This window comes from Phyllobates terribilis, unplaced genomic scaffold, assembly GCF_046119375.1.
Source record: "Phyllobates terribilis strain yellow unplaced genomic scaffold, ASM4611937v1 Scaffold_9__5_contigs__length_417890890, whole genome shotgun sequence".
NCBI classification, from domain to species: domain Eukaryota; kingdom Metazoa; phylum Chordata; class Amphibia; order Anura; family Dendrobatidae; genus Phyllobates; species Phyllobates terribilis.
The window spans coordinates 84451471-84464993 of NW_027362769.1; positions in this window are offsets into that span (position 1 = coordinate 84451471).

The following is a 13523-nucleotide window of genomic DNA, read 5'->3' on the forward strand; positions in this document are numbered from 1 at the left end:
GCCAGAAATTCCCTATCAGTATGTCTTTGGAGTGTGAGAGGAAACTAGAGAACCCGGAGGAAACCCACAAAAACACGGGGAGAACATACAAACTCCTTGCGGATGCTGTTCTAGATGGGATTTTAACCCAGGACCTCAGCGCTGCAAGTCTAACCACCTTCTACCTATGAATCCATCAATCTATGAATGAAAAAAAATCTAAATTTAAAGAGTAGCAGTCAATTTAATATTTATTTCATAAATCAATAACACACATGAAAATAAGAAAACGTTGTAATATAGCTTTATCAGAGAAATCTTTTTTCTCTGCCAGGACTGATTATTAATTTTCAGAATTCTCAATTCACAGGTAAAATCTGTATTCAGTGAAGACAGATTGTTACATTACTGAGATAGGAGATGGCAGTTGGTGCTGATAAGATTCTATGTAGATAGAAGGAGGGAGGAGCTAGCGACAAAGCTCCTCCCTCCTTCAAGTAAGTAAGGGGAAATGCAGCACTGCCATCCGTCAAGAAAAATTTATTATATTTTATTAATGATCCATTAAAAAACAAAAGGAAGAAAGTTTGTGGACTGTTTGGCCCGTATTAGTTCTCCATAAGGGATAGATCTGATAGTATGATGTGGGTGACAGCTGGAAGCTAGCAAAAGGGTGTTGCCAGATACTTCTTTTCTATAAAGTGCAGTGTGCACAGTATTATTTTTGAAATCACCACGAAGGTACAGGTCAAGAAAGGCAATGGCGTCAGAAGGGGGGCAGCTTGTGAACTTCAAATTTAAATTATTGGAGTTGAGATAAGAAACAAAGTGTTTTTGCAATACCATACTAATGTTATGTACCTCTAAATGGTTGATCTTCTTGTAGTTGTATCCTGTAGTCTATACATGTATATACACTACTCAAATAAATAAAGGGAACCCTAAAATACCACATCCTAGATATCACTGAATGAAATATTTCAGTGGCAAATCTTTATTCATCACATAATGGAATGCGCTGAGAACAATAAAACATAAAAATGATCAATGTAAATCAAAATTAATATCCCATGGAGGCCTGGATTTGGAATGATACTCAAAATCAAAGTGAAAAATCAAATTACAGGCTGATGTGTGTCACCCAGGCGGAATATAGGGGACTCGGTACCCGGGCCTTTTACCTTGTTTAGGAGGTCACGGCAGTCAGCTCCCGGGCCCGTACTCTGGGTCTCTCTTTAAAAAAGGGTTTTAGTGTACAGTTTGTCTCGTGACGCCACCTGTGGTTTCCGGTAATGGTTACCGGCGCTGCTGCAGACCTCCGGGGGGTGATGGGATGGCAGCTGGGATGTTTCTGCTCCCCACAGGCAGAGCGGGCCCCCGGGGCAGTGTAGGTGCAGATGGTGGTGATGCTGGGGCTTGTGGTGCAGGAGAGATGGCGCAGCAGGAGTAACTGACAGAGACAGGGGATTCACTTCAGTACCTTTACTGGTGCGGATGTCAGGTACGGTCCAGGGTACTCGGTAGGAAAGGTGCACTTCAGGACTTTTCCCCAGTGAGCGGGTATAAGGCCTCCTGGTCCGTGTCTCCCTCTCTCTAAGCTCCTGGCCAGCCTGCAACTGGGCCTAGCTTCTGTGTCGTGCTGTTCCTTCACCTGTCGCTTGGTAGTAGGATCTTTTTCTGGCAACCACTATCCCTGGATGCCGGGGCCTTCGTGGTTCCTAGTCCTGTCAAGGGTTTAGCTTCAGGTCGACCAGGGACTTATAGTCCTCCTGGTAAGCCGGTGATCCCTACTGGGTATAAAGGACCCTGTAGGCGCGGACCCGGTGTCCGGTTTGTGTCTTGGGGTGAGCCTATGATGCTCCTCTGCCCCTCAACCCCTCTCTCCTCTTTGCCTCCGGCCACACTCAGGGCCCTCAATACAGCAGCAGACGTGCTGCGTCTTCACTGCTCTCAGTGGCGGCATACTCTCTGAACAACTAACTCTGACTGAACTGCCTGGCTCCACCCTCCATATATATCCCTAACAGGCTCCCTCTGGTGGTATGAAGTGGAAGTGTAGCACCCTGAGGATTCGGCTGCTACAGGGGTATTACACCTCAAGCCAGAGGTGTGGTATTCCACTCCCGGGTAAGGATGGAGTGTGGAACTGAGCTCAGTAGGCTGCATGCTCTACATACATCCCATTTCCGGGGGACAGACCAATGGTACTCCCACTAGAGAAATGTGCAGGTACGACAGCGTCTGTCCCTGGCTGGAGTGGGAGGGGGGTGGAACATCCCAGTAGTGTAGGGGCAGATAGGGGGAGCAGTCTGGGTAATGCTAGGAGCTCATTGGGTGCTGGTCACCTGAGCTCACACATAGAGGGAGTATATAAGGTGGGAACCATCTTAGAACAGGGTCTTTTGTAGAGGTTTGGTCCGACAAGCAGAGCAGCTCAGCCAGCTCCAAGGCCAAGAGAGTGAGAGAGAGGAGAAAAGAAGGACCCAGAGGGGGAGAAGAGGGAACTCCAAGAACCCAAAATTAGACCAGAGGGTGAAGAGTTGGCACAAGGGTACCGGATCCCAAGCTGGTGGAGGGCACTAATCCTTAGCCAGAGACCGGAGGTCGTGGGCAGGATCTGCCACGACCACCCACTAAATCCACCCGGAAGGCAAACCAAGAATAGGGTCAGGGAACCCAGAGACAAGGGTTTTACCAACAAGAGGCCCGAGGGAGCCGGACTTAGGTGGATCCCTGGTGGGGAAGGCCAGAGAGAAGGACAAGTCAGAAAGGGAGCTCAGGAACACGCTCCAGAATCACCTGGGGGTTGGCCGAGTCCAGGACCTGGTGGACGCAGCACGGCTCGGGTGGTCACTCAAGGCCGGAGTGACCAACACAAAAGCAGTAAGTAAAAACCCTGAACTGCACAGCCTGACTCTGAGTTTCATTACCATCCTCACTGCACCTCCACAACCACCATCCTCTGCAACTGACCCCCTGAGGCTATACCCCTCCCGTTGGGGGTTATACTACCTGAGCTGCACACACACCATCAGCCTCAGCGGACCCTGATGCAGCGGCGGCCGTAGTGACCGCAAATCAACGGGTGGCGTAGTCGACACTAAAGAACATCCAGTAACATCTGTAGGACTGCCACACACTGAGCTTGACACCCTGGGCACGGACCGGGTCACCGCCACTCGGAGACTACAACCCCCATCTGATCCGGCTCCGGGTATCCCCCAAACAACACTGGCCCAGGGGGCGCGTCAACTTTGGCGTAGTCGGCAGGATTACGTGCCCGCAACAACCGGGTACTGCGTGCCTGAAGAAAAGTTCACCGTTACCTTAAAAAGAAGTCTCCCGCCGGTTCCGGAGGGTCCCCGCCAACGGACCCCATCACAGGTCGTTTCCCGCCGGTTGTCCGCCATTTGCAGCTTTTTCCCGCCATTTCCAAAGATTTCCCGCCTTGGAAGAGCGGACGCCATTATGGGCATGCCAGAGGGTGGCAAGAGGCCACCTCCCATCGTGGGCCAGGTCGAAGAATGGCGCCAAAAGCGGAAACCGCCCCCACCAACAGAGACTGTGATGCTGGAAGTGTCCATCAGCGTGAGAGAACTGCCCCTGGAACTGACAATCACAAAGTTGCCCCGGGACCACCCTCGATGTGGGCGGAGACAGAACAAGAGAACGAAGATGGGTGTCGCCTGGAGGAGTCTGGAGAGAGCGCACCCGGAGACAAGAAGTCTGGAGAGGAGTCCAGAGAGAGCCTACCCGGAGATGGAGGGAGAGTCAGGCAGCACCGACCCAGTGGTCAGGAGCCTGCTACAAGCCACAACCCCACTAGGCCTAGTGGAGGTCCTGGCACAGCTCCCCCGAGACCGGGAGTGTGCACAGACTGCGCTGGAGGGCCTCGCACGGAGGATGGCCCGGGTGCAGCGAGAGACGTTGGCGGAGTGGAGCCGAGAGATGGCCCAGCGGACCGAAACCCGTCAGCGGAGCACGCCACCCGAGACGAGGAGACAGACCGCCTCTGAGGATGGTGCAGGAGGACTCAAGGCCGGAGACGGCGCCGAGAAGGGAGCTGAACGAATGGAGGCAGGTAAAGGGGACATCTCTACCCCGAGCCGGGAAACCGCGTGCCTGCCCCAGCTCCCCGTCGCAGAGCCCGAAATTCCCCCTGCCGTGCCCGTCGCTGCATCGTCACCGCCGCAGACTAGGCCTCGGCCGGAAACCGCGGCCGCGACCCCTGTGACGTCACGCGCTTCGACCCTGAGCGCGGCAAAGCAGGAAATACCATCGGCCTGGTCGCAAGGCCTAGTACACCCGGGCGCCGCCATACCAACAGCGCCCCCTACCTCCGCGGAGCCACCAGCCTGGTCGCAGGGCCGAGTAACCACGGGCGCCGCCGTTCTTACGGTGCCCTTTTCCTTTAGCGTGCCCCAAGCCTGGTCGCAAGGCCTGGTCAACCCGGGCGCCGCTACCACCACAGCGCCCATAACACCCAAAGTACCGCACCTGGGTGAGGACCTGTTCGCCCAGCATACGTGCCCGGATGGGCAGCCCTTCATATGGCCCCAGGAGTACTACCAACTGGAACTCCAAAGGGCGAGGCCCCTGTGTGAGCCCCTGATTCCGGCTCCGAAGCCCGTCAGGAGGACCCAGCCCCCGCCAGAGGAGGCACAGTTTGAGTGGGACCCCACCGGAGGAGACCTCATGGGGTTCACCCAGGAGACTCGGGCGGCCGCAGCGGAGCGTGAAGAGTGCTGCCGCCAGCAGCTCGAGGTCTTCGAGAAGGAGCGGAGAGAGAGGCGGGTCCGGGAACAGCAAGCACAGATAAGGAGCGCGGAGCAGAAGAGCCGGACCAGGAGGAACCCCCGTGCAGCTCATGGTCCCCGTACCACCGGGACTGTGATTAAATTCAACCTGCAGCATGGGTGGGGCTTCATAAAAGACCATTATACCCCCGGCGACGTCTTTGTCACCCGCAGAGACGTAGAAAGCCATCTGCCGGAGGGACACAGAGGTCGTGACCTGTACGTAGGGGACGAGGTCACGTTCACCCGGCACAAGTGTGCCAAAGGACCCTACGCCCTCCATGTGCATCGCCTGACGGAGGAGGAGCTGCGGTGTGAGGAGGAGCAAGAGGACCCGGACGGGTCTGAAGATAAAGAAGGAGCAGGAGGACGCCGTCGTTAAAGTACGGTAAAGAGACTGTAAATAGTTACCCATCGGGGTACAGTGAACTGTTGCTGCTTTAAATAAGTCCCCGTTGGGACAAGAGTGAACTGTTAACCCGTGTGTCCCTATTCCCATTACCTGGCTGAGGACTGAGAGCGGCCATATTCCCCCTGTATATAGTTGCGCTTCCTAAGGCGCCCCCTACCGGTTTTATAGGAAACTGTTGTTTTTCTTGAAGAGACTGTCGCACTTTTCCCGGTCACAAGTTGCACCGTGGCCGGAGGAGTAAGAGTGTTTACAAGGAGGTTATTTATGAAAAGTTTTATATGAAAAGTTATTGCTGATAATATATGTGATGTTTTATATGTTTATGTTTATGAAAAAAAATTGTATGTTTTGGATGTTTTTATATCTTACAGCCCGAGGACGTGCTGTGATTTACCAGGGGGGAATGTAGCACCCTGAGGATTCGGCTGCTACAGGGGTATTACACCTCAAGCCAGAGGTGTGGTATTCCACTCCCGGGTAAGGATGGAGTGTGGAACTGAGCTCAGTAGGCTGCATGCACTACATACATCCCATTTCCGGGGGACAGACCAATGGTACTCCCACTAGAGAAATGTGCAGGTACGACAGCGTCTGTCCCTGGCTGGAGTGGGAGGGGGGTGGAACATCCCAGTAGTGTAGGGGCAGATAGGGGGAGCAGTCTGGGTAATGCTAGGAGCTCATTGGGTGCTGGTCACCTGAGCTCACACATAGAGGGAGTATATAAGGTGGGAACCATCTTAGAACAGGGTCTTTTGTAGAGGTTTGGTCCGACAAGCAGAGCAGCTCAGCCAGCTCCAAGGCCAAGAGAGTGAGAGAGAGGAGAAAAGAAGGACCCAGAGGGGGAGAAGAGGGAACTCCAAGAACCCAAAATTAGACCAGAGGGTGAAGAGTTGGCACAAGGGTACCGGATCCCAAGCTGGTGGAGGGCACTAATCCTTAGCCAGAGACCGGAGGTCGTGGGCAGGATCTGCCACGACCACCCACTAAATCCACCCGGAAGGCAAACTAAGAATAGGGTCAGGGAACCCAGAGACAAGGGTTTTACCAACAAGAGGCCCGAGGGAGCCGGACTTAGGTGGATCCCTGGTGGGGAAGGCCAGAGAGAAGGACAAGTCAGAAAGGGAGCTCAGGAACATGCTCCAGAATCACCTGGGGGTTGGCCGAGTCCAGGACCTGGTGGACGCAGCACGGCTCGGGTGGTCACTCAAGGCCGGAGTGACCAACACAAAAGCAGTAAGTAAAAACCCTGAACTGCACAGCCTGACTCTGAGTTTCATTACCATCCTCACTGCACCTCCACAACCACCATCCTCTGCAACTGACCCCCTGAGGCTATACCCCTCCCGTTGGGGGTTATACTACCTGAGCTGCACACACACCACCAGCCTCAGCGGACCCTGATGCAGCGGCGGCCGTAGTGACCGCAAATCAACGGGTGGCGTAGTCGACACTAAAGAACATCCAGTAACATCTGTAGGACTGCCACACACTGAGCTTGACACCCTGGGCACGGACCGGGTCACCGCCACTCGGAGACTACAACCCCCATCTGATCCGGCTCCGGGTATCCCCCAAACAACACTGGCCCAGGGGGCGCGTCAGAAGGGTGGAGGTGTTTGTTTGCAATGAGGGCCTCTTGTGGAGAAGTCCATCCATGCACCCTTTTGGGTCCTGTGGTACCTGCGAACAGCAGGGTGCCACAGATGCAATTTCAGTGGAAATGCCTCAAGACAAGGAAATGAGGCTCAGCATTGTGTGTGGCCTCCACGTGCCTGTATGACCTCACTACAACGCCTGGGCATGCTCCTGAAGAGACGGCGGATGTTCTCCTGAGGGATCTCCTCCCAGACCTGGACTAAAACAGACTCCTGGACAGTCTGTGGTGCAATGTGATGTTGGTGGATGGAATGAGACATGATGTCCCACGTGTTCTTGTTTGGAATCAGGTCTGGGGAACGGGCGGGTCAGTCCACAGCTACAATGCCTTCATCTTGCAGGAACTGCTGACACACTCCAGCCACATGAGGTCTGGCATTTTCCTGCATTAGGAGGAACCCAGGGCCAACCGCACCAGCATATGGTCTCACAATGAGTCTGGGGATCTCATCTCGGTACCTAATGGCAGTCAGGGTACCTCTGTCTAGCACATGGAGAGCTGTGCGGCCCGCCAAAGTAATGCCTCCGCACACCATTGCTGACCCACTGCCAAACCGGTCATGCTGAAGGATGTTGTAGGCAGCAGAACATTCTCCATGGCGTCTCCAGACTCTGTCACTTTTGTCACATGTGCTCAGTGTGATCCGTGAAGAACACAGGGCGCCAATATGCAATCTGCCAATCTTGGTGTTCTCTGGCAAATGCCAATCTTCCTGCATGGTGTTGGGCTGTAAGCTGAACTCCCACTTGTGGATGTCGGGCCCTCATACCACCCTCATGGAGTGTTTCTGACAGTTTGAGCAGATGCAGGGATGTTAGTGGCTGCTGGAGGTCATTTTGCAGGGCTCTGGTACTGCTCCTTCTGTTTCTCCTTGCACAAAGGAGGAGGTAGTGGTCCTGCTGCTGGGTTGTTGCTCTGCTGTGGTCCCCTACAATGTCTCCTGGTGTACTGGCCTGTCTCCTGGTACAGTATCTGCTCCATGCTTTGGACACTGTGCTGACAGACACAACTACCCTTCTTGCCACAGTTCTCATTGATGTGCCATCCTGGATGAGCTGCACTACCTGAGCAACTTCTGTGGGTTGTAGACACTGCCTCATGCTACTGTACCCCTAGGGGTGAAAGCAATGACAAAATGCAAAAGTGACCAAAACAACAGCCAAAAAGGATGAGAACAGAGAAATGGTCTGTGGACTCCCCCTGCAGAACCACTCCTTTATAGGGGTGTTATGCTAATTGCCTATCATTTCTACCAGATGTCTGTTCCATTTGCACAACAGCAGGAGAAATTGATTCACAATCAGTGTTGCTTCATAAGTGGACAGTTTGATTTCACAGAAGTGTGATTGACTTGGAGTTACATTGTGTTGTTTAAGTGTTCCCTTTATTTTTTTTAGCCGTGTATATGCATATACAGTACAAACCAAAAGTTTGGACACACCTTCTCATTTAAAGATTTTTCTGTATTTTCATGGCTATGAAAATTGTACATTCACACTGAAGGCATCAAAACTATGAATTAACACATGTGGAATTATATACTTAACAAAAAAGTGTGAAACAACTGAAAATATGTCTTATATTCTAGGTTCTTCAAAGTAGCCACCTTTTGCTTTGATGACTGCTTTGCACACTCTTGGCATTCTCTTGATGAGCTTCAAGAGGTAGTCACCGGAAATGGTCTTACAACAATCTTGAAGGAGTTCCCAGAGATGCTTAGCACTTGTTGGCCCTTTTGCCTTCACTCTGCAGTCCAGCTCACCCCAAACCATCTCGACTGGGTTCAGGTCTGGTGACTGTGGAGGCCAGGTCATCTGGCATAGCACCGCATCACTCTCCTTCTTGGTCAAATAGCCCTTACACAGCCTGGAGGTGTGTTTGGGGTCATTGTCCTGTTGAAAATAAATGATGGTCCAACTAAACGCAAACCGCATGGAATAGCATGCCGCTGCAAGATGATGTGGTAGCCATGCTGGTTCAGTATGCCTTCAATTTTGAATAAATCCCCAACAGTGTCACCAGCAAAGCACCCCCACACCATCACACCTCCTCCTCCATGCTTCACGGTGGGAACCAGGCATGTAGAGTCCATCCGTTCACCTTTTCTGCATCACACAAAGACACGGTGGTTGGAACCAAAGATCTCAAATTTGGACTCATCAGACCAAAGCACAGATTTCCACTGGTCTAATGTCCATTCCTTGTGTTCTTTAGCCCAAACAAGTCTCTTCTGCTTGTTGCCTGTCCTTAGCAGTGGTTTCCTAGCAGCTATTTTACCATGAAGGCCTGCTGCACAAAGTCTCCTCTTAATAGTTGTTGAAGAGATGTGTCTGCTGCTAGAACTCTGTGTGGCATTGACCTGGTCTCTAATCTGAGCTGCTGTTAACCTGTGATTTCTGAGGCTGGTGATTCAGATAAACTTATCCTCAGAAGCAGAAGTGACTCTTGTTCTTCCTTTCCTGGGGCGGTCCTCATGTGAGCCAGTTTCTTTGTAGTGCTTGATGGTTTTTGCAACTGCACTTGGGGACACTTTCAAAGTTTTCCCAATTTTTGGCACTGTCTGACCTTAATTTCTTAAAGTAATGATGGTCACTCGTTTTTCTTTACTTAGCTGCTTTTTTCATGCCATAATACCAATTCTAACAGTCTATTCAGTAGGACTATCAGCTGTGTATCCACCAGACTTCTGCAATACACAACTGATGGTCCCAACCCCATTTCTAAGGCAAGAAATCCCACTTATTAAACCTGACAGGGCACACCTGTGCAAAGCAGTCATCAAAGCAAAAGGTGGCTACTTTGAACAACCTAGAATATAAGACATATTTTCAGTTGTTTCACACTTTTTTGTTAAGTATATAATTCCACATGTGTTTATTCATAGTTTTGATGCCTTCAGTGTGAATGTACAATTTTCATAGTCATGAAAATACAGAAAAATCTTTAAATGAGAAGGTGTGTCTAAACTTTTGGTCTGTACTGTATGTAAATTGCATGTTTTGGATTGGCTAATTGTTTTTTTTTCATATGATTGGCTTTTGGTTTCTATATATATCTTCTGTATATTCATTTATTTATGCTATGATTAAGGGCGGCTTTTCCGCTTGAAACGCGTCAGTTTTTAAGTTTTCTCCACAAACTTTCTTCCTTTTGTTTTTTAATGGATTATCGACGGATGGCAGTGCTGGATTTCCATTTACTGACTTGTTTGTGCTGACTTCTGCCAGCTGAATACGGCACTCTCCGTTCAACTTATATCAAGCACGGATAGCAATCATAAATAGCGCTGGCTGGCTTCTCCTCCCTCCTTCCTCACTCAATTAGGCCACGTTCAGTATTTGGTCAGTATTTTACCTCAGTATTTGCAAGGCAAAACCAGGAGTGGAACAATCAGAGGAAAAGTATAATAGAAACACCTCACCACTTCTGTATTTGTCACCCACTCCTGGTTTTGGCTTACAAATACTGATGTAAAATACTGACCAAATACTGAACGTGCGAACATGGCCTTACATAGAGTGCTATGAGTAGAAGCTGCGATATCCTATCTCATTAATAGAGATGAGCGTTGTTCTACTCGAACTGTTCGCCAATCTCAAATTCGAGCTGTTTTGGGCGGTGTTCGAGCCGTTCGGCGAACACGAACAATTTGAGAAAAATTCGGCTGTTCGAGGTTATGTTCGATAACTGTTTGTGCACCAAAATCATAACTGGATTTTTTCTCAGTAATGATGAAAATTAATGTTAATACGCAGTTTGAGTGTACAGCGGGGTGGGGGGAGGGGCAGGGGATGGATCTCTGCAGGAACAATGAAGATCTCCATTTTTTTTTCTCTTTCCCGCATTTACAGTGGGGAGGTGCAGTCTGTCAGCCTATCAGCAGCGCACACACGGAGCGAAGTGCTTTTTTTCACACAAGCAAGGGCATGTGTCATTGGCAGTGTATGTCACATGTCCTTGCCCTATAAGACCAAGCCATTTTCCCCGTCGCCACCATTTTCTCACTGCTGCAGCTGCGTGTTAGACGGCACCGCTGTTGCTGTGTGCGCTATACCTTGTTAATTTCAAGCCAATTTTCGCACAAATCTACAGATAGCTTGGGAGTAGGGAATAGTTGTGATTGCAGTCCTTTTAAGGACTAGGTTACAGCATTTCCTACGACTTTTATCAGGCAGGTCTGTGCTCTTAAATAGATAGATTGTGGGAGTAAAGACTAATTGTAATTGGAGTCCTTTTCAGGACTAGGTTACATCAGTTCCTATCAGTTTTTGCCAGGCAGGTCTGTGCCAGTGCTGTGCAAGTTTTTTTCACAGCATTTGGCTGAATCTAGCAAAGCTAATCCTTTTTGGCCTATTGCAGAGTGTGTTAGTCAGTGGAGTAGCCTATCTGTGTTGCAAGATATACCACCTGTGTATAGAATACCAATTTTTTTACTGCACCTAGTGAAGTAAAATCTTTTGGGCATAGCATCATTCCATTAGTCCATCTATACTGACCTCCATCAGGTTGCAAATTAAAAATCATTTTTATCTGCATCTACCTCTGAAAAAATATTTGGGCTTCTAGCTGTGTGTGGGACTTGTTCTATTACTCCATCTATACTGACCTCCATCAGGTTGCAAACTGAATATATTTTTTTCTGCATCTACCTCTGAAAAAATATTGGGCTTCTAGCTGTGTGTGGGACTTGTTGTATTAGTCCATCTATACTGACCTCCATCAGGTTGCAAATTAAAAATAATTTTTATCTGCATCTACAGTACCTCTGAAAAAATATTTGGGCTTCTAGCTGTGTGTGGGACTTGTTCTATTAATCCATCTATACAGACCTCCATCAGGTTGCAAACTGAATATAATTTTTTTCTGCATCTAGCTCTGAAAAAATATTTGGCCTTCTAGCAGTGTGTGGGACTTGTTCTATTAGTCCACCTATACTGACCTCCATCAGGTTGCAAATTCAAAATAATTTTTTGTCTGCATCTAGCTCTGAAAAAATATTTGGCCTTCTAGCAGTGTGTGGGACTTTCTCTATTAGTCCATCTATACTGACCTCCATCAGGTTGCAAACTGAATATATTTTTTTCTGCATCTAGCTCTGAAAAAATATTTGGCCTTCTAGCTGTGTGTGGGACTTGGTCTATTAGTCCACCTATACTGACCTCCATCAGGTTGCAAATTCAAAATAATTTTTTGTCTGCATCTAGCTCTGAAAAAATATTTGGCCTTCTAGCAGTGTGTGGGACTTTCTCTATTAGTCCATCTATACTGACCTCCATCAGGTTGCAAACTGAATATATTTTTTTTCTGCATCTACCTCTGAAAAAATATTGGGCTTGTAGCTGTGTGTGGGACTTGTTCTATTAATCCATCTATACAGACCTCCATCAGGTTGCAAACTGAATAAAATTTTTTTCTGCATCTACCTCTGAAAAAATATTTGGGCTTCTAGCTGTGTGTGGGACTTGTTCTATTACTCCACCTATACTGACCTCCATCAGGTTGCAAACTGAATATATTTTTTTCTGCATCTACCTCTGAAAAAATATTGGGCTTCTAGCTGTGTGTGGGACTTGTTGTATTAGTCCATCTATACTGACCTCCATCAGGTTGCAAATTAAAAATAATTTTTATCTGCATCTACAGTACCTCTGAAAAAATATTTGGGCTTCTAGCTGTGTGTGGGACTTGTTCTATTAGTCCATCTATACTGACCTCCATCAGGTTGCAAATTGAATATAATTTTTATCTGCATCTAGCTCTGAAAAAATATTTGGCCTTCTAGCAGTGTGTGGGACTTTCTCTATTAGTCCATCTATACTGACCTCCATCAGGTTGCAAATTAAAAATAATTTTTATCTGCATCTAGCTCTGAAAAAATATTTGGCCTTCTAGTAGTGTGTGGGACTTTCTCTATTAGTCCATCTATACTGACCTCCATCAGGTTGCAAATTAAAAATAATTTTTATCTGCATCTACCTCTGAAAAAATATTTGGGCTTCTAGCTGTGTGTGGGACTTGTTCTATTAATCCATCTATACAGACCTCCATCAGGTTGCAAACTGAATATAATTTTTTTCTGCATCTAGCTCTGAAAAAATATTTGGCCTTCTAGCAGTGTGTGGGACTTGTTCTATTAGTCCACCTATACTGACCTCCATCAGGTTGCAAATTCAAAATAATTTTTTGTCTGCATCTAGCTCTGAAAAAATATTTGGCCTTCTAGCAGTGTGTGGGACTTTCTCTATTAGTCCATCTATACTGACCTCCATCAGGTTGCAAACTGAATATATTTTTTTTCTGCATCTACCTCTGAAAAAATATTGGGCTTGTAGCTGTGTGTGGGACTTGTTCTATTAATCCATCTATACAGACCTCCATCAGGTTGCAAACTGAATAAATTTTTTTTCTGCATCTACCTCTGAAAAAATATTTGGGCTTCTAGCTGTGTGTGAGACTTGTTCTATTAGTCCATCTATACTGACCTCCATCAGATTGCAAATTGAATATAATTTTTTTCTGCACTTAACCCAGCCAATAGTTTTGGCCTAATACCACAGTTTGGCCACTCAGCTCTGCTCGGTTCCCATCCATTGTTTTTTGTGTGCAAACAACTCCAGAGTTGTGAATTAGTTAACCACCAAAATGAGTGGAAAAAGGCCTGCTGCTGGTGGAAAGGGGA